Source organism: Diprion similis, chromosome 11 (genome assembly GCF_021155765.1).
Source record: "Diprion similis isolate iyDipSimi1 chromosome 11, iyDipSimi1.1, whole genome shotgun sequence".
Lineage (NCBI taxonomy): Eukaryota > Metazoa > Arthropoda > Insecta > Hymenoptera > Diprionidae > Diprion > Diprion similis.
In genome coordinates this window covers 1,752,884-1,778,608 of record NC_060115.1, presented here as the reverse complement: position 1 = coordinate 1,778,608, position 25,725 = coordinate 1,752,884, and the positions used below count along the sequence as shown (strand labels likewise).

The 25,725-nt window shown below is 40.8% G+C and overlaps 1 protein-coding gene across 1 annotated transcript in view; it reads left to right on the top strand.

Moving 5' to 3' along the window:
* Window positions 1–5,105: 5,105 nt before the first annotated feature.
* Window positions 5,106–25,725, top strand: part of LOC124412368 (leucine-rich repeat-containing protein 24) — a 98,230-nt gene continuing 77,610 nt past the window's right edge. Inside the window, exon 1 of the mRNA XM_046892181.1 lies at window positions 5,106–5,146. The gene's annotated coding sequence lies outside the window, so the exon portion shown is untranslated. The remainder of the gene's footprint in view (window positions 5,147–25,725) is intronic.

The window sequence follows — 25,725 nt, the reverse complement described above, 5'->3', positions numbered from 1 at the left end:
GAATCATTCGACAACGTGTTACGACATTATGCATCTTGTCATCGAGATTATGATCAAGGTTTTTATCGGACGTTGTTTCTACCTCTCACAAGGGATTATTATTCCTCGATATAAAGATATCAACTTGATCTTCTCCGCACGTTTTTCTACCTGCCTACGTGAGCTCTGACCGAATCTTGTTGGCCGTCGACGGACGACGCCCTGAAAGAGAGAAGAGGGAAAACCGTAACAAAGGGAGCCAGAAAGAGAAGAAATAAAAGGAGAACGAAGAGATGGAAAAATTTGGGAGGGAGATCGATATGTCGGAGAAATCGAACGGAATCAGACGGCTCAAGGTGTGTCGGTTGGCACTGTCTGTTGTACAAAGTGAAGCCCGCTACAAATCATGTACCTCATGACGTTTATTCGTTCTCGAAACGAAACCGTCGAGCTCGTACTCGCCCGTTCCATTAGACACATAGTATATTCCCAGGCTATTGTTAGCTCGTGGAAATGAGTTGAAATAAAATTCTGGCATCCAAGGTATGGAGAAGGGGTTTGCGTCGAACCGATTGCTGGATGATTGAACAGGACAGTTTTTACCTGTTTCTTCCGTAATGCCGATGGTTGTTATAACGTTTGTCCGGACAACGGTTTGACTCGAAGAAATTATCGACATGTTTAAAATTATCGGGGATGTCGATACTGGTGGAAATTGACGCGAGATAGCCGATGGTATTGGGGTGTGCAGCACTTGCCTATAGGCGGAATTGGAAAACCTGTCAGAACCTCGGGAGCCAACCTGCAGATCAGGATTTGCCCTGTTTTTACGGAGGAACAGAGAAGAGAGAGAGACAAAGAGAGAGTTAATTGAGAAACAAAGTCGATTATTCCGTGCCTCGTCCAGTCGTGGACTCAGTTTTGATTGTAATTCGCGTTGGAAAATTGAATGCTCCGTTCAATTTCCGCGACTCGTGGAAAACTGATCGATCGGTAATTCGGAAAATCACGTCAGCCTGCTTTTGTCGTAGAGATCGAAGTGACTGGTCTTTATTTCTTTCTCTAAACTTTTTTACCGAGGTATTACATACCTTCATGTATTTTAGTGAACTTGGCGTTTCCTTTTTGAAAATATCGAATACAAAAGATCCGTATTTTCGCATGCAATCGAGTTCTATAGTTTCTGAAACTTTCGCACTGACTTAGCTCGAAAAAAGCAAATCAAAAAATGATCCGCTAACTTCCCGTAGGGGTTTTGTATTTTTGTTTTTTTCAAAACCGGTTGATTTAACTAATCGTGACGATTCGAATAGTTCTGCATTGTATATAGCAGCAGTAAGAAATATTTTTATTAACTTATCAACAGTTTTTAAAACTTGAAAGTTCAAATTTAAATTCAAGGAAGTCTGCAGCTTTCATCTTTATCATTCTCTTCGTACAATAAGTCGTGCGGGGCATTGTTCGACGACGGCTTTGAATATTCTTCAAGTTGCAAAATGAGCCGTGTGATTTTTGTTTGTTAGCATCTTCCATCTCGCTTTCATCTATATAGCTTCAGCAGCGCGGAAGGACGGAGAGAGAAAATTTTACAACTGACAGAAATAATGAACCTCTTCTTTTCTCCTCCGAGGCTTCGTTCTTCTTCTCTTTTCACCCATTTGGCGAAAGTTAGGTCGTGTTGTTTCCCGTACGGTAAATTAAACCCTCTATGCTTCAAAAAATCGTTGAAAATGTAATTAATTTCAAACGTCGAATAATTCTTGTTGCGCTCTTCACTCTCTCCCTTGATGAAATTCGTTTCCCTCGATTTCACTCGCAATTACCGGCAAAGGTACGTTAATTTATGTATTCGTACATGCCTCGTACCAACGAATTTTCTAGCCGTTCGTTCGGGCAGTTGTTGAACAAAAAAAAAAAGAAATATTTATACTGTTTTAACAATTTTTGTTTTTTTTTTCACTTCGCCTTGAACTCATTTCTGAAGTTAAATACTGAAAATTTATGCGACATTCTCTCTTCATTTTGCATCGTATACTTTCGTGCAGCTGCTTCGCGAATTGCAGGTTGAAAAAATGCTACATTCCAATTGTACAAAATCATTTTAACAACGATCAATGAAGCCTGATTAAACGACGTCATCGTCCTGACATGACTCTATAATTATACAGTACACTCTCTCAATAAGACCGCTTCCCCGCGATTAATTGGAATTTCATCGATTACGTAAGAAGTGTTTTCAACCCTCCTTGTCGATCCGCCGATTGATTGATGTCGTTACATTTTCACCAACCCTCTTCTCTCGCCCTATTTTTCCCTAAATTGGAGGTTAAACGGATTCGCAGTGTACATTGCCCTGCCGTAGCGAAGCGAGGAATAAACAAAAGTGATTTATTCACTCTCGCGATTTATTGGCATATGCAAGTAAGAGAAGAACTGCACGGGAGATGTGGAATGTCGAGGAAAGGGAGAAAGAGAGACACTAAATGCGAATTGGTATTCGTCGTCGTTTTTTCCCTCAGGCGGTAGATATAATATTGTTCTTCGTTTTTCGCTGCAATGAGGGCTGAACAAGGGTTCGCGATCAGGGATGATGACGTTCAGACTCGACTCAGAAAATCCACCTCGGAGGTGGCGATCGAGAGGAAAGGTATTCTCTGCAGTGAAGCGGTAAAGTAGATCTGCGAAACGCTTCGCGACGGCTTATCGAGAGGAAAAATGATACTTCTCGAGACGTACGGAGAGACCGTCGTCAAATTCTGTCGCCCTGTCAATCCGTCCGTCCGATTACACGGGAAAAAGAACCGGAATATCTATCCTACATCCGCTGACGTTGCTCGGTGATAAAAAGCCGTGGGAATTTTCGAAGAGGACGCCACCGTGTAGGAAACGCGAGGTGATACACCATTTTCTCGCTAATAAAGGCTTGCGGATTTTCCGCAAAACGCTTCAAGAGGTTCTACTAAGTTCGTAAAGTACAGCAGTGGATATGCAGTGTCGGTTTTGATTACAGATTCCGTTACTGACACTTAACAAGAGCATTGTAAAAAAAGGTTTGCGTCTTGGCTAATTGTGGGTAAAGTGTCGGTAACGGAATCTGTAATCAGAACCGACACTGTGTGTCTACGTACATTATCGTTGAATATTTGTACATCAACTTTCTTTGTAAAGAAACGAAGTGATGATATTCTGCGACTCGTAATTATTGGGCTTTATTGTTAGTAAAATTGCGGGGAAGAGAGTGAAAGTTAAAAAGAAATGAACACGACAGCTGAGAAATATCTTTACGGGGAACAAAAGTACGAGAATTATTTGTGGGTTTTGAGATAACAATGTTGTTAAACTTCGTTCAGCGTAGACCATAAACTTTACATTAGATCAGTGATATTGTAGAAATAGAATTTTCCATCTTGACTAGCATCCTTTTGCCTTTCTTTAAATACATCTCATGAATTGATTCCATGGTTAGGTACACACCTTTATTTGTAAATATTTTACGTACCTTCCATTACGTTTATAGACATTTCACACGTATTAATCAGGCCTGTTTACTTTCATAATTTTCCAATTTGTCCACCCCACGCAAGCACGTTACGTCTACGTAACAACCGTGAATGGTAAAATAATTCATTCGGTAAAATGTATCGAGAATATTTCTCGTAATTTTTTTTTTTTTGTTTTGTTTTGTTTTTTTGTTCATTCCAGTATCGTAATGGCAATAACCTTTGGATGGAATTTTGGGTCAAGTCGCTTGAGTGAAAGACACGTTTTCAGGGATAATGTGTTTCTAATGGATATGCATTTCCGGTACGTTGTGAATAGGTAGAAATACGATGTATATGATTGTTTCCACGGTTAATATATAGAAGGTAAATAAAGGAAAGCAAAAACGTGAAAACAACTGTACTAATATTGAAATCTGATCCGGAAGCTGTCATCCGCGAGTGAAACAAACGGAATCTAATTTTAGCTCGGTTTATAGCTTCATCATGAATATACCGAAAGTCCGACGCGTTTACCAGAGACTGAATAATGCATTTGAATGAAAGCGAGAAAACGGAATAAAGAAAGTGGAAAAACATAGAAACGTTTCTTTTCTCGAGTTGAATCATCATTTTTGACCAAGTTTCTGATTCCGATAAATTCTTCTATTTCCTTTTCTTTTTTTTGCAAATCAGCGTATGCTTTTGGCATTACATAATTAATATTAATTTTTGTCTCTCTTTCTTGTATTTTTTTTTTTTTTCGCTTTTCCTTGTTTCTCTAAACCGCCATCGATTTCCTCGAACCCCAAACCTAATTTGTACGAACGCAGCCCTTGAATGTTCGATCGAATAATGCGACCCCTGCTCTTAATCCCGCAGCCTATTTCAAGGTTTCGAAAGAACCTGTATTACAGGAAGTGTTATGTAATATTTGTTCATTTATACTTCTTCTAGATTATTTTCATTGAAAATTCAGGGGATTATAAGCTACAAGAAATTATTGATAAAATTTTCAACCTTTTCCTGAGAATATAAGTGTATGCTATAATACACGGATATACATATACCTATGTGTGAATATTTTAAGTGTGTTTAACGCTTAAACGTAGAGGGAGAGAGCCGCAGATACGTTTTGAGAGGGAGAAGGTGTGATTATTAACTATGGTATTAACACCGGGTATTATTACATCCTTGTACGAGGTGAGCGTATAACCGAGGTTTAGCGAGGAAATTGCACGGATTAACAGAGCCGCTTGTATAATGCAACGGGCTTGAGTTAGAAAAAGACTTATCGTAAAAATTCTTTGCAGAGGGAAAGAGAGTTGAAAAAAAAAATATGTGTTATATATATCGAAGCAAAGAAAGATGTTGTTGGAGAAGAATCTTCGCAATCGGATGTAAAATATTTTTCGCCATGACATAAATTGATTAGAATTTAAATCTCGATGCTTGTCCGTGATGGAAAGAAAAGGAATGGAAAGGAGGATAAAAGAGAAAAGAAAATCGGCCGACATAACCGCAAATTTACGACAATGACGTTAATCAAACGGAAGGCATAGAGAGAATATAGAAAAGTAGATAATATCGGTGAGAAATTTGATTGCGAAAAATTGTTGGATAATATTATTATTACCTTTTTGTTACAGGTGATACGCCATTGTCCAGCTCTGCACGTGTGGTACAAGGTACGTGATAATGGACAATTATTTATCGACTGTCAGACGGCTGATACGGGTATACATACATATATATGGGGTATTCCACGCCACCTCGACCAGTGTTAAACCCCAACCATCTGAAAAACATTTCATGTTTTTCTTTTCTAACATTCTACTCGGTAAAAAACGCGACCTGAATTTTTTTTCAAATTCTTTCACCAAATATCAAAATATTTACAAGAAATAAACGAATTAGTGAAAAAATTTGAAAAAAATTCAAATCGCGTTTTTTTTTTTTACCGATCAGAATGTTAGAAAAAAAGAAAATGGTTTAACACTGGTCGTGTGGCGTGGAATAACCCATATACATATATATACACACAGCTATGTATACATAATACAACCCTGCATCTACGTTTCTCTATTTTTTCTCTCCATCCCTTATCGCTAATGATCACAATTAGCTATCGGTGGCCCCGAATACTGTAGTCATAAATTTTGGGCGTAGGGTATGAGGCATAAACTTAAACTCTTGAGCTTTGTTCCTCACCTGACGTTTTCCTTCACCCTTCCTACTCCGTTTCGTTTCCACTTTCCGATTGTTGGCTAAAAAGTTTTCTCGACCGCGCAAGTGAGCTTCTGCTGCCCCACTATGCTTGATTGTAACGGAAACATACTAATTATATAAGCACGCGGTCGTAACAATGACTAAAGGTCCTACCTACCTACCTACCTACCTACCTACCTACCGAGTCCCGACTGAAGGATCGAATTTCATGTCGGCCTCTGGAATTGGTGGGAAGGTAGGCGCATAATAGCCGCCTTATGCCCACGTTCCTTCGCCTGTTTTATGACCACCGAATGCTTCGCACGAAATCGCTGCGTAGCTACTCCTGTGTACCTAACTTTAACTTACTTTAATCCCGAGAGGGGAAGGGGGCGAAGGGTTTGCTCCGGCTTAACACGTTCAATTGAAACGATTGGATTCAATCATACCTTGTAGGGAACGATTCCGTGCAGGCATCCCTCGGCATTATTATCACGACCATCATTCTCTCTCCAAGCAAAGCAAAGTGTCACAGCTCTGTCACGCTTGACTGTCGTGTCGTATAATTATGATGTCTGCATCTCGGTGGAACGATTGGTGATTTATTTTCTCGATCATTATTTAAACAATCGTTGCGTGCGCTGGTCCTGGATAGATAGTTTCACGAAATTGAAACGTTGCTGGTGACAAGTGGATTGAAAATTTTTCGATTACTTTTTTGAATTAGCGATTGATTACCTTCGAAGCATTGATTTTTCTCGTGTGGATGAAGAGTGGATGGTGGAAAAACGGAGGAAATTTTCAAGATACAATCTGTAGCATCGTATCGGGTCACTTGTGGAGATAGGAAAACGGGCTTTTTGCTTTTACACAATCTCCTTTTTCCTTATTCTTCTGTATTAGGGGAAGGTGGTTCGCGTTGGTGTTGGTGTGTACTGTACATAGCTCTGGAAATCTCCGCGGCTTTCGTGAATGACAAATAGGGTGGATTATAAAAAAAAAAAAAAAAAAAGAAAGAAATGAAACTACAAATATACACGAAATATCTTCCTCGGTCCGCAAACACTAACAACGTACACCACCACCACCACCACCACCACCATCACCATCACCATCACCCTCGACGTCACAATTTACGCGCTCAGTTCTCTCCGATCCAACCGGTGTGTGCACGGGGTGTCCGATTTCAAAAACTGTATCCGCCAATATTCGTATCCCGGACATGGCGAGAGAGAAAACAAAACTACGAATAATCGTGATATACTCGCGAAAATAAAAACGGAAATATTACGTAATTAATTAACCGGTATCCAGTGCCCAGATTTTCATCGCCGTCATCTTTACCTTAAGGGATTGCTTTTCTTTCCTGGACTTTCACTTCGATTACTTCAGATCGTTCGAAATTATAGAAAAAAAATAAAAAAAAACAAAAATAATGGAGACAAGACATGGAACAAAAACGTGATCTTCGTTTACCGCAGACATATAAGTTGTAAAAATATCGGATGATTTTGTTTCAAACGAGACACCCGGTAGACAAAACTTTACGTATAGACATGTATGCGTTTACGCCTGAGAAATCACACCGAGTCGCGCCCAGACTTCACCCCAATATACATAAATAAATTCTCTTTGTATATATGCTGGGGCGTGTGGTGTGGGTGTGTGTATATATATATATATAAATATATGTGTATGTATGTATACATATATTATGTGTATACGTATATTTACGCCGTGTAGCTTCGGCTCAGCTTTTCCAAGATGGCCTCGTCATTTTGTCAGCCAAATATACGAGCTAGGAAGGGTATTATTATATATATATATGTATATAATATAGTATACCGGGCGTATGCCGAACGAGCCAAGAAGAAAACGGCTCTCTAGTCGATGACTGGGATGGGAAATTCAACGTCGTTCCCGAAGAAACGTGTTCGACGATATCACGAAGGAGGGGAGAGAAGAGGAGAGGAGATGGAAGAAAGGGTGTAGATCTTGAGAAATAATTAGAGTCACGTAGATATCTTGGCTCTGCGCTAACAGCCCCGAGAATTAATACCCCTTTTTGAAATTGGTATCTTCGTATTCTTGGCGGAAGCGCGGGGGGTGAAGGGGGTGAAAGGAGAAATCTTCCCTTAGTGTAGGTATATTCGCGAGGAGAAACGTTCTTGTTTTCTTGCACCCGTACTTTACACGTCTCGCTTCTTCTACTTCATTTTCGATATTTTATATAGGTAGGTATATATATATACATGTAAAATACATGTAAACATTATATATGTATATATACCTACGTTGCGCTTTATTATGAATATTTAAAAGTAATTAATTTCCGGTCACGTGATAACAATATCCTCTGTTATTCTTATTCTTAATCGACAATCTCCCCCGAGAGCCGATTTCTCTGCACGATTTTTCACGGAAACATCCACGCTTTTATCTAGCGATATGCTGCTTGTTGTAAAATCTATTGCAAATATTACGGTGGAAAACTTGTGACGCGTGATCTCGAGAAATTAGGAGTTCCGGTGGAATTTTATTGCGGCCATTCTTTATAGTAGGTTTAATATAATATGTATCGTCTTGCTACTGGGTTTATTGGCGCAGGTAAGAAACTTTTATTGAGTTTTCGTCGTAAAGAAATATGTATGTAATGTATATATATATATATATATATATATATATATATAAATATTTTTTTTTTATCAGAATGAAATACGCTCACAATTTTCTCAATATTAATCGTGAAGTTGCAAGTTATAGGAAATTGTATTATTATTAAAAATTCTCGCACAGTTCCTTATTCCGTAAAGATTGCAAATTTATACTCCTTTATCGAATGGAAAAATGATGAAATGTGTAATTTGAAGAAGGAGAAAAAAAAATCAACGGAACGAGATGCGAGAATCGTTCGATTATTTTTTTTTTCTTTGCTGTAATTTTTTTTTTTTTTTTTTTTTTTCTATTTTCATCAAAATATCTACTCGCGGCATCGATTCACCATTACATTTAGGTAATAATATAATCTAAGGTGCTAATGCATAACCCTGTTTTAGCAACTCGACGCGCTTATCAGGCTGCAGCAAAGTAGTCCTGGCGCGCGGTCTACCGAATGGTTTTTCCTTTTCATCACTAATTAGACCCCGTCGCTGTGCCGCTCGTATTAATTCCACTCTCACGTTACCTTGATAATATCGCAACAATAGCAAACTGTATATTATACCGGGTGGCAAATACCTACGGGGAAATATATATTTAGTTTTTACCCTCTACGTACGTTTCGTGCGGTTTGCATTGCGCGCTTCGGGATATTATACGGAAAATTAGATGAATGGCATTAACGAAACAAAAAAAAAAAAAAAAAAAAAAAAAAAAGACATAACTAAACGAAACGGAACGGAAACAAAAAACAAGAATGTTTAATTATTCACAGTTACCCAATTATAACTAGGGGAAAAATACGAGGGTGGCTTGCAGCGGAGAATATCGTTGAATACCTTACACAGATATATGTATATAAGAGTATATAATACACATATGTAGGAGACCATATATATATATATATATATATATATATATATATATTTATCTCACATTTTTCACACACCATGTATTTCGAGTTATGCTTTTTTATTCTTACAATCTCTCGACACACGAGATAATATTATATAACTATTTTCATTCCTATATGTTTATAATTTAATGTAGACTGTTAATAAGTCCGTTGAGTGGCTTCTGCTGTTTTCGCTAATTCATCACGAGACACACACGGACGCCTTTAACTCGACAAACGACGCGTAAGGTGGCGACAGGCAGGCAGGGAAGGAGGGGAAGGTTTTGCAGTTCGGCATCTCTTATTCAGAGGTGACGAGGCGCGTTTCGCGATGTTTTGCATCGTAAATCGCGCAAAACAATAACGAGGAAAAGGGTAGGAACGCTGTCTGCAAATCTGGGGTGGCAAACTTCTGCGGATCGCAATTTCATCCCCCCCCCCCTCCCCCCCCCCACGGAGAAGGCCGCCGCGTGATTTCGAACAAACGGGGAAGACGGCGACACGCGAATCGGGTTAATCTCCACCGTGATAGAGAGATTCAATCCTTTATACCTTCCTGGAATTATTATTCCCGGCAGGTATGACCGGCAATGTTCTCTCGACTATCACCTGGACTTTTCTCACGACCCTTTTCCTCCCTCCGCACCCTTTTCACCATCGGATAGGTGTAGGTACGTTAATGATTTATATTTAGGTATACGCGTGTTCATTGACGTGTAAGTTATATAGCTCGTCGAAATATTACGACGAAGGTGAAGAGTGAGAAGCTTTTTGCTTAATTGTTTGGGGTGATTTTGTTTCGACGAGTTGGGTGGAAAGAATTAGTAAAGTTGAAAGATAAAAATTACATATTGAGAGAACGTTTCGGAGCCGCGTAGAATTTTTTTCACTCATTTATGTAACAGGATAGTAAAGATACAACTTACGTGTAAAACTAGCTGCGTTACTCTTTAGAACGTTTATATATACCTACAGCATACCTTGTAGTCAGTAGCTAAGCTAACTCTCGTCTCCCGCAGGCTTCGTCGACGAGAAACCTCCGAGAAATTTTAAATATTTTAACGGTATACCGACTCGTTGTAATTTCGAAAATAAACTCTCGGAATTCTCTTTGGTACGGGTATTATATATGTATGTAAAGAAGATTGCTTGAAGATTTCGTATCGCGGATGAATGTGGATTTGATGATTGATATTGAGAATTTGAACCGATATTTCGGAAACTCGCAAAGTTTATTTAAACTCATTGAAAGATTTTTTTAGTTTTGAAAAAAACTGATCGGCGCCATTCGTGAAATTACGATTATCGACACGAGGCGAATATATTGTAACGTGATAATTTCACAAGGCGTCATCATATTTCTTCGAATCAAAACTGTAAGGATGCAAGCTTAAAAAAAGTTCGCCACTTCGCATCTTCAGTGGTTTTTTTTTTTTTTTTTTTTTCTTCTTTTCTTTTTCAACTTTAACTTTGAGGGGGAAAGAAAAGAAAAAATCATTTTTGAATCGCCCAATAATCGTTGATGTTTTAGAATTTTTTCAACGGTGACGTCATGGATGGTTATCCGCTTTCCACTAACAGCAAACACTGATCACTCGACGTATATATATCTTTAGTTTCGAACTTATCGTGAATGTTGCTCCCTGAAGGAACCAGGTCGTTCGACGTTGCAACAAACGTTGTCGACTTCGTCGCGCGTCTCTAAGTATAGGGGAGTAAATACACATTTGGTAACTCTGTGAATATCCTAACGAGAGATTTTCCCGTCGTTGGTAAATATTTGCGCTCGTCGACGACTTTAGTCAAAGTTGCGGTTTCCCCTCGTTCAAGCCCGAAAACTTTACGAGACAACGTTTTTTTTTTTTTTCACCGGGTTTCTTTTCTAACCGGGATAATCCCCTCGGCGAAAACCTCTCTCTGTACTTATGGGTATGAGGCAGGTCTATACATACCTCTATACTAGCTGCCTTTTTTTTTTTTTTTTTGTCCTCTATACCGATGAAACGTTATGGAGAGCTTTTTTCCCCGCCTTTTCTTCGGCTCGCAAAACCAACAGCGCTTGCCTGACTACGAATCGCGGATTACGCAGGACTTACGAGCTTGCGAAATTAAAACACCGAACCGGAACCCGTTCGCCCTCAGGAAACACGATCTCGGGTTAATACTACTAGGTGCAAATTACGTTACGTTATTAAATAATTGCACGTTCCGTATTAGATAATTACACGCCTGTGAAAATTTCAGTGTAAAAAAGATGAAATAAAAAAATGGAACGAAATAAAAAGTCAAAATTTAGAAAGCGGTGGGAAAACGTAATTGGTGAAAAGAGAAACTTTCACTGCCGTAGGTACGAGTCGCTTAATTTTATTTCTAGATTCAACTACGCGGGTTCAGTTTAAAATTCTATATAAAAAAAGAAAATTACTGGCGCGCTATCTGGAATTTTACACTAATGAAAAATAGAGAATAAAAAAAAATAAGGAAGTTTTTTAATACCGGCTCATGGCTACTTTGTACCGAAATCGTGATGAACTCAAGCATTCCAGTAGCATGTTGCCTCGGAAGTTGTTATTTGATGTAAACGCGCTTCGGAACAGATAACGTCTACTTGTTTGGAAAACAACCGATTACCATCCCCGTTTTTACCATCCCCAAACACCCGTAGATGTATGTTTGTTGTTTGTGCCAAACACGCCAAGTATGAATATCATTTGACGAAATGTTAGCGCCAGTAGTACGGATATGCTGCGTCGACTCATCAAACTATCTTATGTCCAAACAATGCGGAACCAGAAGAAACGTACTTTCGAACCTTGGACAGTGGTTGAGAAAACAAGCTGGTACGATGCACTAATATTGAGAGATGCAGTCCTTTCCTTAATTTTACTTTCGTATAAAGTGCAGCCGATGGAATGGTGGGTGAAAGAAAAAAGAAGAAGACTTCCAATATGCACGAAAATGCAACCGTGCACTTGTATAATTTCTCGTATAATTATATCTCTGAGTTGGCGCAAAGTTCGGCTACTTGGTATACAAGTTCAGTAATTCAGAAGCCTTGTATTTTTCAATCTAATTATTATTCTTCATTTAAGAGAAAAGAAGCATAGAAAGAAAAACAGAAAGAAAGTAGGAAGAAAACGGACGCTGAATAGAGAAGAGATGCGACGGTGGTGGGAAAATAGTAGATAAGAAGAAAGGAGAAGAAGAACACACAAACAACTCGTGGCATCTAATTAAAGTTCTTTTTTAACTTGATACGGGGCACGTCTTCCACTCAGCTTCCTCCGCACATAAGTCTGGAAAGGTGCACGTGAATCTACCTACGAAAAACACAAAAGTACCTTCTCCTCCTCCTCCTCCTCCTCGTTACCATTGTCGCCGTTGTCATTATCGTCATTAGTGCTATTATTATTTTCCTTCTTTGCCGAGATCGGGACACCGAGACACAAAGCTCTGCCTCTGAACAATACGGTTTAGGTAGCTATATACATATACCGAAAGAAGAAACCTGCGCGGGCCATCCTCAATTTGTTTCCAGCTTGGATGGATTCATCAATCATCTTTCTTATGATTTGCGTTTTCATAATTTATCATGCGAAATTGGTACCATATCAGACAGATGGTGGTTAAGAATAATCTCACTTTTCTTCCTGGGATACAAACGATGTAATTTCGTTCATTTCCGAAATTTGCAAATTCCATAGGTATATACATATATATATATAGATCATTTTTCAATTCATGGAAAGCTTTTATTTGTCGATATGATTCGATAAATTGTTGAAATTATTCACCGAAGGTGAATGCAAAAAAAAAAGAATAAGAAGAAGATGAAAGAAAAAAAAACCATCGAACTATTTTCTGCAGTGCACGTTTTCAGACGACGCGACGATCGTAATTCCTGAACTTTGTCAATTTTCCACATTACTTTTCCACCGTTCTGACAGGTGTAGACGAGGAAAGTTTCGAACAAGTGCGGAAACTCGTGGATACTGCAGCGTATGCCATAATCTACCTACCTACCTACCTACGTTCGACTGTCGCCGTACCTGCACTGACGAGGTCGCGGATACAGAAAGGGATGGAGGGAGGGAGGGAGGGTAGAGGCGTTGATGCTGAAAACCGGTGGTTCAAATCTATTCAGGATTGATTTTCGTGGACACCCAGCGACAGTTTGGTATGCGACCAATTAGTCGGGAATTTCGACGGTGTGGAATGATGTTTGACGTTGATTTGGGGGCGAAAGGAGGGGGGATTAATGAACCGTCGGAGCAACGAGGTCGCAACGTTGGCGACGACGGCGTCAGACATCGACGTGACTATAATTATGCCACTAGGGACGAGGAGGAGACGAGAAGGAGAGGAGAAAGAGGAGATGATTCGCCCCTTTTCCCCGGTGTCTCGCCATCTCTATCCGTACTGGATGCAGCTTCCCGCCGATCCTTCTTCCTTTCTCTCTTTGCCCGAGGAACGGCGCCGTAGGTCGAAGAGCAGGACATAAAACCGCAGCAGTATCAGGAAACTGCGAAGCTTTCTGAAAGGTATATTACAGCGTCGTGAGTGGTATGGACCCCTGCACCTACCTCGGAGGCGAGTGCCCACCGAACGTTAATAATCTATCCATCGGAGATCACGATGCAGACATATTTCATCTCGTCCAATACCATTGGAAAATGCTGCGTCACAGAAGTCGATAAATTTATAGGATACCCGTCGTTCTCTATGTATATAATATAATGCCGCGCATAACAGATCCGCAAAGCAACTAACGCAATAATAACAGGCAACCGAACTGTCACATTGAAGAGCAGTTCGGGATATTCGCGTTAATCATCCGCAGCTGTAAGTAAAATTGGGCCTATTTTTTTTTTTTTTTTTTTTTTTTTTTTATCTATTTGTCTCTCTTTCTCTCTCGTTTCTTTTCTTTTTACCTTCGCAGAGGGTGGAAAAACGGTGGAATAACGATAAAAATTTCTCTCGTTCTTTCCCTCGTATTATATATATATATATACCGGGACCATCTCTAGAAACTAAACAGGATCTGCGCATGCGCGAATTTAAATCCGCCGTCCGTGCAGTCTGGCCACCCCGAGACCCTGCTGTCAAACTCTGTTTCTGTCGGCGATGTAGTTCACATGCATTTTTGAGGTTAGAATCTCAAGTTATTGAGATAGTCACTCGGAAAGGCTTGGGAAGCATTTGTTATTGAAAATTGATTGTTCAAAGAACGGTCGGAATTTAATGCTGATGCTCTTTGAAAATTCGTCCTATTCGATTGAAACAAGAAATCTGTTCAAATGTTGGGTGCTTGGAAGAAACGAAGCAGGTAGGTGGGGACAATTTCATTGACAAAAATCATTTTCATTACTTCATACATTAAGAATAACAATGAAATTTTTTTCTTTCAACAGAAAATACAGCCAAAATAATAGCATCTCTGCTGTTAGCTGATGTCTTCTCTTCCCATTCAATTCATGACACATGCAGAGATCATCGGCCACTTTTGTTGGTTGGAAAAGGAAGTTGTAGATCTTACGGTTTCTTTCAATTTCAAATCTAATCTAAAGAAATCTAATCCGAAGAGTAAAACTCAGAAACATTCTGTGACACAAGTTAAAAATCAACATTTTCAAAATGTGCCTCAGTAATTAACTTTAAGGATAATCATGTTTTAGAGTAATGTTCAGAACATTCATATGAAAATATTGACTTATCGGATTCAACATTGTACCCCTTGTTCCTTTGAAACAAATGAATATCTAATTTTCACTGAAGTCCATGAAAATATTTACTTAAACCTAAATCCAATACAATATCTTGTTCATAGTGCTCCGAACATCATCCAGTAACATGAATATCCGGAAGGAATCCCTCTGTCGCAGAAACCGTTATAAGGTTCTTTGTTTTTAACTTGTGCCACTAGATAACTTTTGCATTGCAGATTCCATTTCCAATCTTAGGATGAGATTTTTTGTTTCGAACAGTGTTAACATGGGATGCAGAATTAATTGTAATAAATGGAGATTCACAAACTCTCAGTTTCAATGAAGGACCATTGTAAGAGTATAAAATTGAATCTGGTTTCAAGCTTTCAATAAGTTACCGGATGACTCCCTGATAAAGATTCATCATAAAAAAGTTAGCCAGCAAGTAAGTCCTATTGTAGACAAAGTGATCATTTGTAATGTGTACTAGTAAGTGAATGCATTCCTTAGACCTTGCTGGGGTTGAACGAGGCTCAAGCACGGATGATAGCTGCAACTAGCTAGTCAGATGATACTGTCGATTAATATTGATTTTAAAGACATTTTCAACTGAAGTTATCCAACATTTTTAGATTGAGATTGGTTCAGTTTACACATCAAAATTCATCCTTGGAATCTGATTTAACACTTGAAACACTATTCATCTGAATTGAATACCAAGAGAGTGAAAAATAAAATATCAAAACTGCCGAAAATAACATTTGAAAAATAATGCGGGCCAATAATACTGCTTGGATTACAATGGTGCACGGAATGATTGCTCTGTAAAATTAGTTAGCAGCAATTGTTGAATAACAAACTTTTTACTATTGGCTCGATAGATCTAAAATGATGGAATATTCAAACACCATGATCTGTAGTGTGTCGTGCTCTTCAATTTTGCCACGACTGATGTTCAGAAGGTGGCGATGACCAGAAGAAATTCCTTCGGATACCTGTTGTCTAATGGAACAACGGAACAACCAGGTTCGATGGTTGGAACGGTGGCACCAATCGAGAAACTAGGGTCCTAGCCACCAAAACGTTTTGACCATCAGGTAAGGTATGATTTTCATCCTATTATCCAAACTTGAAACTTCAAGTCTGTCAGAACAAACGAATTTTATCATTGAATACATGTGAAAATATTGTAATATGCAAATATCATAGTATCAGAAATTTACTTACACGCTTCAACGCCTGACAACTTTAGTCTCGCTTCGATGATGTTTGTTTCCCACCTGAAAATATTAAAAGATATTATCATCAGACAAGAGCTTCTAATTGTTTTGAATACCACTAATTTTCAATAAATTGCGACAGAAAAACGAATTGCTACTTTTTGCACTCCTAAGCTTTGTGTTTCAAGATACACTATTTCTTTTATTCCTTGTTACTGATTTTATTTTAATATTTCATGTTCATTGGCACTGATTACTGGCTTCCGGAGCACTGCACTGTAACAAATCTACTCTGGAGCAACCTTCTACTGGGTTTCAACAATCCATTTATTTGTAATTTTATGTAAATAAAGAATCTGTTTGAAATAAACAATATTTTTACTTACCTGCCTCAGTTTGTCTAGACTCCCACTCGTTGATGACGTTCCACATTTAATTTCAGATTTCTTCTTTCAATAAATAACTGATCCAATTTCTGTAGCTTTTGATATTTGTTTCTCCATTGACGGCTTTATTGTGTCGATTAAATATCTTCTAATATCAACTACGGTATTGCTGAATGACACTTTTCGTAGAAAATTCACGATAAGTAGGAATAAATATCAACATAACCTCAATACGCTACTTTACGCTCGAGATATTCAGAGCCTTGTCACATTTCGTGTACGTTGGTCGCCTTGGTTAGCTGACGAAAATTACTCCGCGGGGCAATTTCGCTGACCAATGAAATTGAATCATTTCGCGCATGCGCAGTTCCTGTTTAGTTTCTAGAGATGGTCCCGGTATATACCTAAGAGTCGGGGTCAAGGAGCATGAATATGCATGTAACCTGGGATGAAAAAGTGGGTTCCGATGATCGCTGACATTACATGCCTGCTGGAACAGGCTGCTGCTGCCCTGGGCAAAACGAATTTCAACGTCATTTGTCCGTCGCCCGATGGTCCGTCCAGGGAACGTATGAGGTATTTGTTGGATGCTGAGACCCTCCGACCTTGAGGAGGGTGGCTAGCTGGACATTTCGGATCACTTTTCATCCTTCACAGACAAATGCTCTCTCCCTGGGCTTGAAAGGGACGCTGCTGCTCTCTGCGGACGACTGACGTATAATACCTCTACACATGCTTGGATTTATTTTCAGTTTTTGGGGATCGAGGGGGGGGGGGGGGGGTAGGGGGGAGGGGGTGCAGTCCGCCGCCCTTGCGGTTCTTTCCACATCCTCTCTCGTGATCTTGAGAGAGCGAGCGGACGATCTCGTGCGGAATTCTTGATCGTTTGATACTAGAGTTCGCGAGGATGAAGAATGATGACGAATCTCTATCTATTCAGTGATGAAAAGAGATAGAGAAAGAGAAAGAGAAAAAGAGGGGAGGGGGAACTCGGACACGGGTTTTCCTCCCTCAATCTTAGCCGCACTTTTTCCCCTCTACCTCGGCACGAGCCACGCCCTCATTTTCCCATTACCCTGCGGCGAATGAGAGATCGGAAAGTCAGGCGAGGCGAGGTATCGAACTCTTGGGGTGAGTATTTGAGTATCAGCCCGGTAGTGCGGTAGTCGGTTATACACGCGGAGCAGGAAGGAAGGAAGGAAGGAAGAAACGAAGGAAAGAAGGAAGGAAGTCGAAGCTTCGAAATATATGTGTTGGGACGATTCTTCATGCTCACCCCGTAGGAATCAATCGTCGATAGACGACCTAATCCCTTTTCAATTACGCGGGAAAAGAGCGAGAAAGAGAGAGAGAGAGAGGGTAAAAAATATATATACAGCTGGATATAAATCCATTCCGCCGGGGGATATCTAACTTCCGGTTTGATTATCGACGGACGTGGTTCGCCCTCCATTCCTCTGAAGGGTGATCCTTCGCGGGTAATACGCGAAACCGTTTAATCGTGGATTCGCCATACGAAGCCAGCCGGTGTCTAGTCCGTTATTTTTTCACTTTTTACCACCTTCCAAATATCTCTCTTTTCATTCCCTGACCGACTGCCTGGCCAAATAGAAACTATATTTATACTGCCAACGGGGCGCGAGGTTAACGGTTGAAAGTTTGCGAGAGCGAATAACGACGACGACGACGACGACGAGGAGGAGACTCGAGGTTAAGGAACACTTGTGCCATTCTACCGCAGAACCGTGGAAAGTGCCTAGACTGTAAAAAATGAATAAAATTTTAAGTTGGGAAGATACTCGATCGAACGGAATGAAGGAGGAACGGATGAGGAGTAAGGAATAAGTTAAGAGCTAGGAGGTGGATCGTCTCTTCCGTGCGCCGAAACAGCAACCTTCGAACATATCTAATATATACTTGATGCTAAGTTAACTCCTCGAGAGCACGCGAACTGGTTTAATAATAAATAAATTATATTTTTCAATATATAGGTCTTGGCCAATTTTGAACTACTATTCAGTGACCTTCGTATCATTTTAAAACCACAAATCGGGATACCAAAGCCGGCTTAATTCCAGGCGTTGAAGTTAATTCATTATGTATGTACACCTCCTATACGTAGGTATTCAAGGTGTAATTAGCGTTGGACAAATTTAGCTTTCATCCTCTTTACTCGTTTTCTACCTTCATTTTATATTCTAATTTATATATTTACATCTCGGTGACTGATTTTCCTGTTCTTCAATCGAAAGATACTTACATAGGTAGGTATCGTTTATGTACATACATAAGGTTTGGATATATACGTAAATTCAGTTTAATATTGTTTTTTTTTTTTTTTTATACATTTTCATTTCTTCGCGAAATATTGTTCATTGTTTAGTTGAGTTCTTTCAAACTTCCCTGGTTTATTAATTTTGTTCGTTGATGGGCGGGTGCGGTGACCGTGGCTAAATCTCTCTTCCAGATGGTTTATCATAAATTGCCTACTGCATAAGCCAAGTTTATCCAAGCATACGTTTAAATATATCGCAGCACAGTAGATACAGCGGCGGCATCGCCGGCAGCAACAGAGGTGGCAAAGAAGATGCTCCTCCGTTTGTCATTTAAATTAACGCCGAAGTAGAAATTATTTACGGAATGTCCTCTCTTCACCACCGACCGGCATTTCCAAATGCCCATTGTCAAAAACCTTACGACACTGACAGCGTCGCGGCCCTCATGTTTTTCAAAGCGTTAATCTCTAATCGCCCTTTAAATCCGTACCGCTGATTATACACGCGGCACACCTGTATAAAACATCCCCTTCCCCTTGCCCTTCCCCTTATCCTCACACACACACACACACACAAACACACCCCTGCAAACGTGCAGAGCTTTAATTTGCCATGAAGCGGTCGAGACACTTAGCGGTAAATTTTTTTTAATAATGTAACGAGTGCAAAAAGAAAAGAGAAAAAAGTTTGAAACAATAATAATAAAAAAAAAAAAAACATTTTTTCCCCCACGGTTTTTTTAATGCGGTGGTGGTGGTTTTTTTCTTTTTCTTTATTTTTTTTCTGTTTCTTCCTTTTTTTCAAGGCTGAGCGTTTTAAAAATTCATAACGAAAGTACTCGGAACAATTTTACGCTTTCAAGAGAGCGTTTTTCATTTTTATCAAATCTTATTTTGCTTCACGAGTAAGTACTGCTGCTGCGACAACCCAATGCGACGATCGTTTGTACATATCCGTATACCGTACGTCTACATATACGTGTATGTCTGTATATATGACGGAGCCGAGGTTAACTTTAACTTTATCGCGTGCAGTTTCGTTATAGTTTCATCCGAAAACAAAGCGATCCGAGTGTTTTCAGAAGCTTGCCAACTTCGCAGGAGGCTTTGGCTATCGCTGGGATCATGGACCGGGAATTTTTGACTGTACATTTATATATGTATATATATATATACTTTTGCTTGAATTATTATATACACGCTAATCGCTTTCTCGCGTTCTTTGCATTTTTGTGTTGTTTTTTCATGTATATAACACGTCAGTGCACTTTGAATTTTACAAATCTTTCGATCATTCTCTGAAATATTTATTAGGCTCACTGCAAGTATCTGTAATATTATACTTGCAGGTTTTTTCCTTGTGTGTAATGTTGGTGTTTTTTTTTTTGTTTTATTTTACTTCTTCTCACGAATAACGGCAAGGATTAAAATCTTATCGTATGACAGAATTCCATGGTGTGGGGAAACGGCAACGTTGTGACAGAATTTAATATTCATTGATGAAAATCTCAAAGAATTTATATTCTCTTGTTCGTAGTACCTAGGAAAAATGTTGACAACCGAACAAAAAAATTCGTTCGCACAAAGGGGACAAGGACAGAAAGAAAAAAGGTGAAAATGAAAGAAAAAATTTTTTTTTTCTTCTTTTAAATAATAAAAAAAGAAACGAGAGGAAAGGAAGAGAAATCAAAACGAAAGTGACTCGCTCCGATGTATGCACTGGGTTATATAAAAATGATAAAAATGTTTGTACAGATTTTCGTCTCGCGTTTCACGTTGAATTTCCCGTCTCTGAATCCCTCCCTAATATACGTGTAAACCTTATACATATATAATATACGCACTGCGGGACAACATACCGTGTAAATTTTTACGTTTCTGCGAATATCCCACACGCAGACAACACACGTGTAGTAAACACACGTATGCATGTGACACATTTTACACAGGTGAGATAGAAGGGCGTGTTTTGAGCCGGAAAAAGCGAACACCCTCTTCCGCTAACTGGCACCCATTTGGGTGGGGGGGGGGGGGGGGGGGGAGTTTCACCTGCCGGTCGGAACTTGCAGATTTTTCTGTTGACCTAAAAGACGGTGCGGATATCCGAGCCCGACTTCCGGTCGCTGATATACGAGAAAAATCTCCGCCGTCGATGCGTGGGCCACTCCGTGATCCTGGGGTTGGTATTTTTATACGTCCCAGCTTGGGGGGGATGAAAGGGAGAAGAGAAAGAGGATGTGGATGTGGATCGAAGACAAGACACGCTTCTCGTCAAGCCTTTAATCTCGGCCAATTTGACAATTCGAAGTCAGCATTTTTCACGCGGTGTTTCAAGTGACCTGCATAAACTTGGCATCTCAAATCTTACCACGTCATGATTATTAGATCTAAGTTGTGTTGGTATCGAGTTTAAATTCTGTAATTCTCGTGGTGGATGATGCACTCTACGAGAAATCCTCTACTTTGCTGAGCGTGTAACGAGATGTTCAACCTTCTTCAAAGTTTCACCTCGTGTTTACTTACTCGCATCGCTCCCCAAGTATCGAGCAATTTATTCAACGATCCCAATCTACCCTGACTAACCGTTCGTTCTCCGTTGGCGATAGCAAATGCGTAGAAATAATGCAGGTACACAATCTAGACTTTTGGTGAAAAAGAGGGGAGAAGGTGAAGAGAAAAATGTTGCCACTCGCGGTGTTTCCGGTTTCTCATTTCAACTATCGCTCAAACAATTGGTCAAGTGAAGAAGTCGCAGAAATGGTTTAAGTAAAAGCATTAAGGCAGAGAGCTGGGTTCATGAATTATCGTCGAAATACCACGTGGAAGTTGTGGTTATAGACCAGGACTCGAGAGAATTCCGGCGGCTCCTCAATTTCGTTGAATAACGTTGTAAACGCGGCTTGGCAGCGTTTAACCGGGGTTGCTTCAGTTGTCGGGGGTGTTGAACTGGCCAAAGTGGGTTGATTTTCGTTTCACACTGTCTGCAGCTCGTCGCTATGGAGAGTTTAGAGTGTCGATGTATGGATACATACATGTGTGCATATATAGATGCCCCTCAGTTTCGGTGAGAAATATCCTCGTCACTCTGCGGAAATACCGATGCGTTTTTGGGTCGGCCCGTTTGTCATTCCGTGAGCCTCGAGGATTATCCCGAGAAATTTCTTGACTAGAGGCTTAAACTATTCACGAGGAAATCCTCGCGCCTAATCGTACAACCGCATCGTGGCCTGGACCCAGACCCAGGACGATAATGTTACGGCCGGTCCTGAAATCTGTCCGTAACGAGTTCATAATTACGTCACTGCATGCCCAGCACTACCAATGACGTTGCCAGGCACTTGGGCTCGTCGTGGCGTCACGTCGCCACGTCCATGCAAAAGCATCGTGCATGTGCGGAACTCGGAGCGTTTTGAACACCTTGTACGAGCTTGCCCCCAGGCTTCGTTGCTGGCATACTACATGGGGAATTTGTCTTTGTTGTTGCTGGGGTGCGTTGTCCGGATGGCGCGGCGGGTGGTTTGGGAAAAGCGACATGGAGCGACAACCGACAGTGTGTATGTTCACCTCGGATGGAATATGAGTTGCTGCGAGGAGGAGGAGGAGGAGGAGGATGAGGAGGAGAGGGCTTTGTTTTGAACCTCCCTTAAAACCCTACAGGGCCACATCCCTACCTTCTTCTCTTTACCCTCTTTACCGCCGAGTAAGTTTGCGGAAATCCACACAACGCCAAGGTTCGTTTGCACAGTAATTTATTCTACTTCGTTTCACGCTGTTTACTCATTCTTATCCATGAATTATATATAATACATGACTTTGGAATACCGGAAGATTGTTCATAATCGACATAAGATACCCAGTTACTTTGCGGAGGCAATTCCATATTTATCTATTTTTATCTATTTTTGAATGGGCATCATACCGATTCAAAAACGGACATGAGATTCGGTCGGAGAGCGTGTATTTGGAAAAAATGGATCGTTGAAATGCTTCAAGAGCGAGCTAGTAGAGCTTATGTCTAGCTTTGGGCGTTGCGGCATCCCGAACCTCATTTCCTTTCCAATTTCATTAGGTCAGGGTGGGTCGAGTGGTGGGAAAGTTTTACCTCTCGAACCTCTGATCCCGATATATATACGTACACACGGAAATTCGTCCCCGGTTCGAAGGCGTTTCAAATCTCCAATTGACCGATGGCTGTAATGTCGTTACTTGAAACAGATTAGAGCGGCGTCCTTCCCCGCCACGCGGTTTCCGTGCCATGAAGCACGACCTTCTTTCTTCTCCCTCCTCCAAGGCACACGTCCATATTCTCCTCATTTCCATATCACTCTGTCGACCCGCCGCCCCGTGACAAGGGACTCAGAGAATAACGTTTCTCCGGCAAAGATATATTCTGCACGAAACGGTTTCGATCGGTGTCAAAAGACGGCTGTCGGAGCATGATAATTATTTATCAAACGTGAAAAAATCCACATTTGTCAAGTGTCAATACTTATTCATACAGGCCTTCGTATTGTCGAAACTTTAAAAGCAAAAGTTTTTCAGACTTGATAAGCTCTTGTCCGTGACACGTATAGACGTAAATCTTGAAAAGGAATATAACTTCTTCCTTGGGCAAGAGACGGAAGGATGCAGGAGAGGATTTGCTCAGCCAAACGTATAACACCACCTGGTTGCTTACTCAAAAACATCAATTGCACCGAACCACTGGTTATAGCTACTAGACGGTACCGGGGAAAACAACACCCCGTCCATTTCACGTGACATCAGATCCCTCGTCTGCTGCTGCTACTGTCGTATTACTTTGGGTGAATTGAATTTTTTTTTTCTCACTTCTCGTTTTCGGGATGGAAGCAAAGGGGTGGGTGGTTGGGTGGGAAATTCGAGTCGGTATAGCACTTTCCTCAAAAAGTTTCAACTTTTCAACGTTTTTCCTGTAGGTATAGGCGTTTCATGCGAAGTGGGCGAAATATACGAAACACATTGGACTACAGTGCGAGTTGATAGTTGACAAAAGGCGCTGTAATGTATACCGGCGCTTTTATCAGCCCCGGGAACACGTAGCCAAACTCGGATGATATGTATCTCCAGATAAAAGAGTGATTCACGATAACTGGCCTCTTTAATTATCGCACGCACACGATGAAGCCCCTTTACATAACTCTCTCTCTCTCTCACTTTTTCCTAATGAAATTAGATCATGCACCAACTCGTCGATCATCAACATTCCTTTCAACAATATTCCAGCGTCACACTCTTACCCGCGGCGTGCCAGGCGCCCAAGTCGAAGTCCTATACTTACCCTCATTTCAAAAGTGGCTGCATGCATCACAAATATTCCAACTCGTAAAATGCATCAACGGTAGCGTATACTAGGCGGAGCGAGATGATTTATGCCGTGTTTCTTGATTGGCAACCAACACCAATCTACTCTCTACCCGTTGAATACCGCCAGATTCAGGGCAGCGATAAATTCTACCAGCAGAGAAATAGCACGGTGAAGGAAAGTAGTCAATTAACTGCTGATTCGGGCCTGCAGGCTAATGGCTCGGCTTTCAAAGCTGCCCGAAAATCACGCGCTATATTTCGTTTCTTTCAGTTTTATCATGCATGATCCGACCAATGACGAGAATCCTTTCGATCTCCTAATGCGTTGGGTCGCGAAAACAGGGAAACGTCAACGATCTTACGCGAAATTTCCTCCAAGCATAACTTTCCCGAGGGTCGTCGACGATACCTCCGAAACTGATACGAGTCGATTCAGTTGCGGATATTGCGGACCGACCGCCCAGCTGTGTACTGTTCCAAAACAAGCTAGTCTAGCTTGTGTTATTAGTTCAAGGTACCTAGGAACTTCCGTTAGCCGGCTACCATTCTCGGATCTAGTTTCGCTCACGAGGTAGGAGAACACACTGGTATCTCAATTTTTGCGTAAAGAAAAGCTCTGCGATAGAATCTCAAGCTTTCGAAAACCATGAATAGTGGTGTCTGGTTGGTACACAGAATGGATAAGTAATCCAGAAAAGTACCGTTTTTTCATTTCGTCCTTCCGAAGTGAGGAGTGAAGTTTCGTTGTATAGGAAGTCACTTCAGAAGCCTGTTTTCTGACGATTTATCAAAGTCAGTTCGTACTCCGGTTCTCTTAAATATGAAACGTCACATTTGCAGGCCTCGTAGTGTGGCTTGAAGGATCATCGGGTGGATGAGCAGAGCCAGAGATAATTTGTCGGTTCGCAAGTATTGATTGTGTTTTCGGGTCTATGGGTGGCATGGCGGTTGCCCTTCGTGCAATAGCGGATATTGAAAACGCCCCAGGTGCGTACCCGGAATTTGGACCCCGGAGAAGAGAGTGGGAGAGAGTGAAGCCGAGGAAATTCGTCTTGGTTTGGGAAATTGGTGCCAAGCTGCGGAGGCAGGTTCGTATGCCTCTCGCTCCTTGTTTCTAGTTTTCTCATTTCGCATTTCTCCTTTCTCGTACCTTATACCTCGTACCTCTAGGTTCGGACAGCAGGATCGACAAAGGAAGGCCTCGCACGCAACCGCGTGACGCAAACCTCCCCGTCCTTTCTGTGCCTATAAACTTTTGGGGGGTGGCAACGATGCGTGTTTGTTCCCCCGCTTCCACCCTTCGCTTCGTTTCAGTAAAAACGGGGCTGAGCTCGGCTCAGCTCCTCTCTTCTCCTCTCCTCTCTTCCTCCTTCTTCATGCATGACCTTGACTTCTCACTACGTACGTCCTCCATTTGTCTGCAAAGTTGTGCATCGCTCGCTGCACGACACTCGTGGAAAGCTGAAATGAAGTGGAGTGAAGTGAAACGAAACGAAGGGCGCCCCTTTGGTAAATGTAATTTGATTGCGGGCAAGCAAGGGATGGAATGAGAATTTAAATAATTTAATGACGTCGCGCTCTTTATTCCCCGCGAG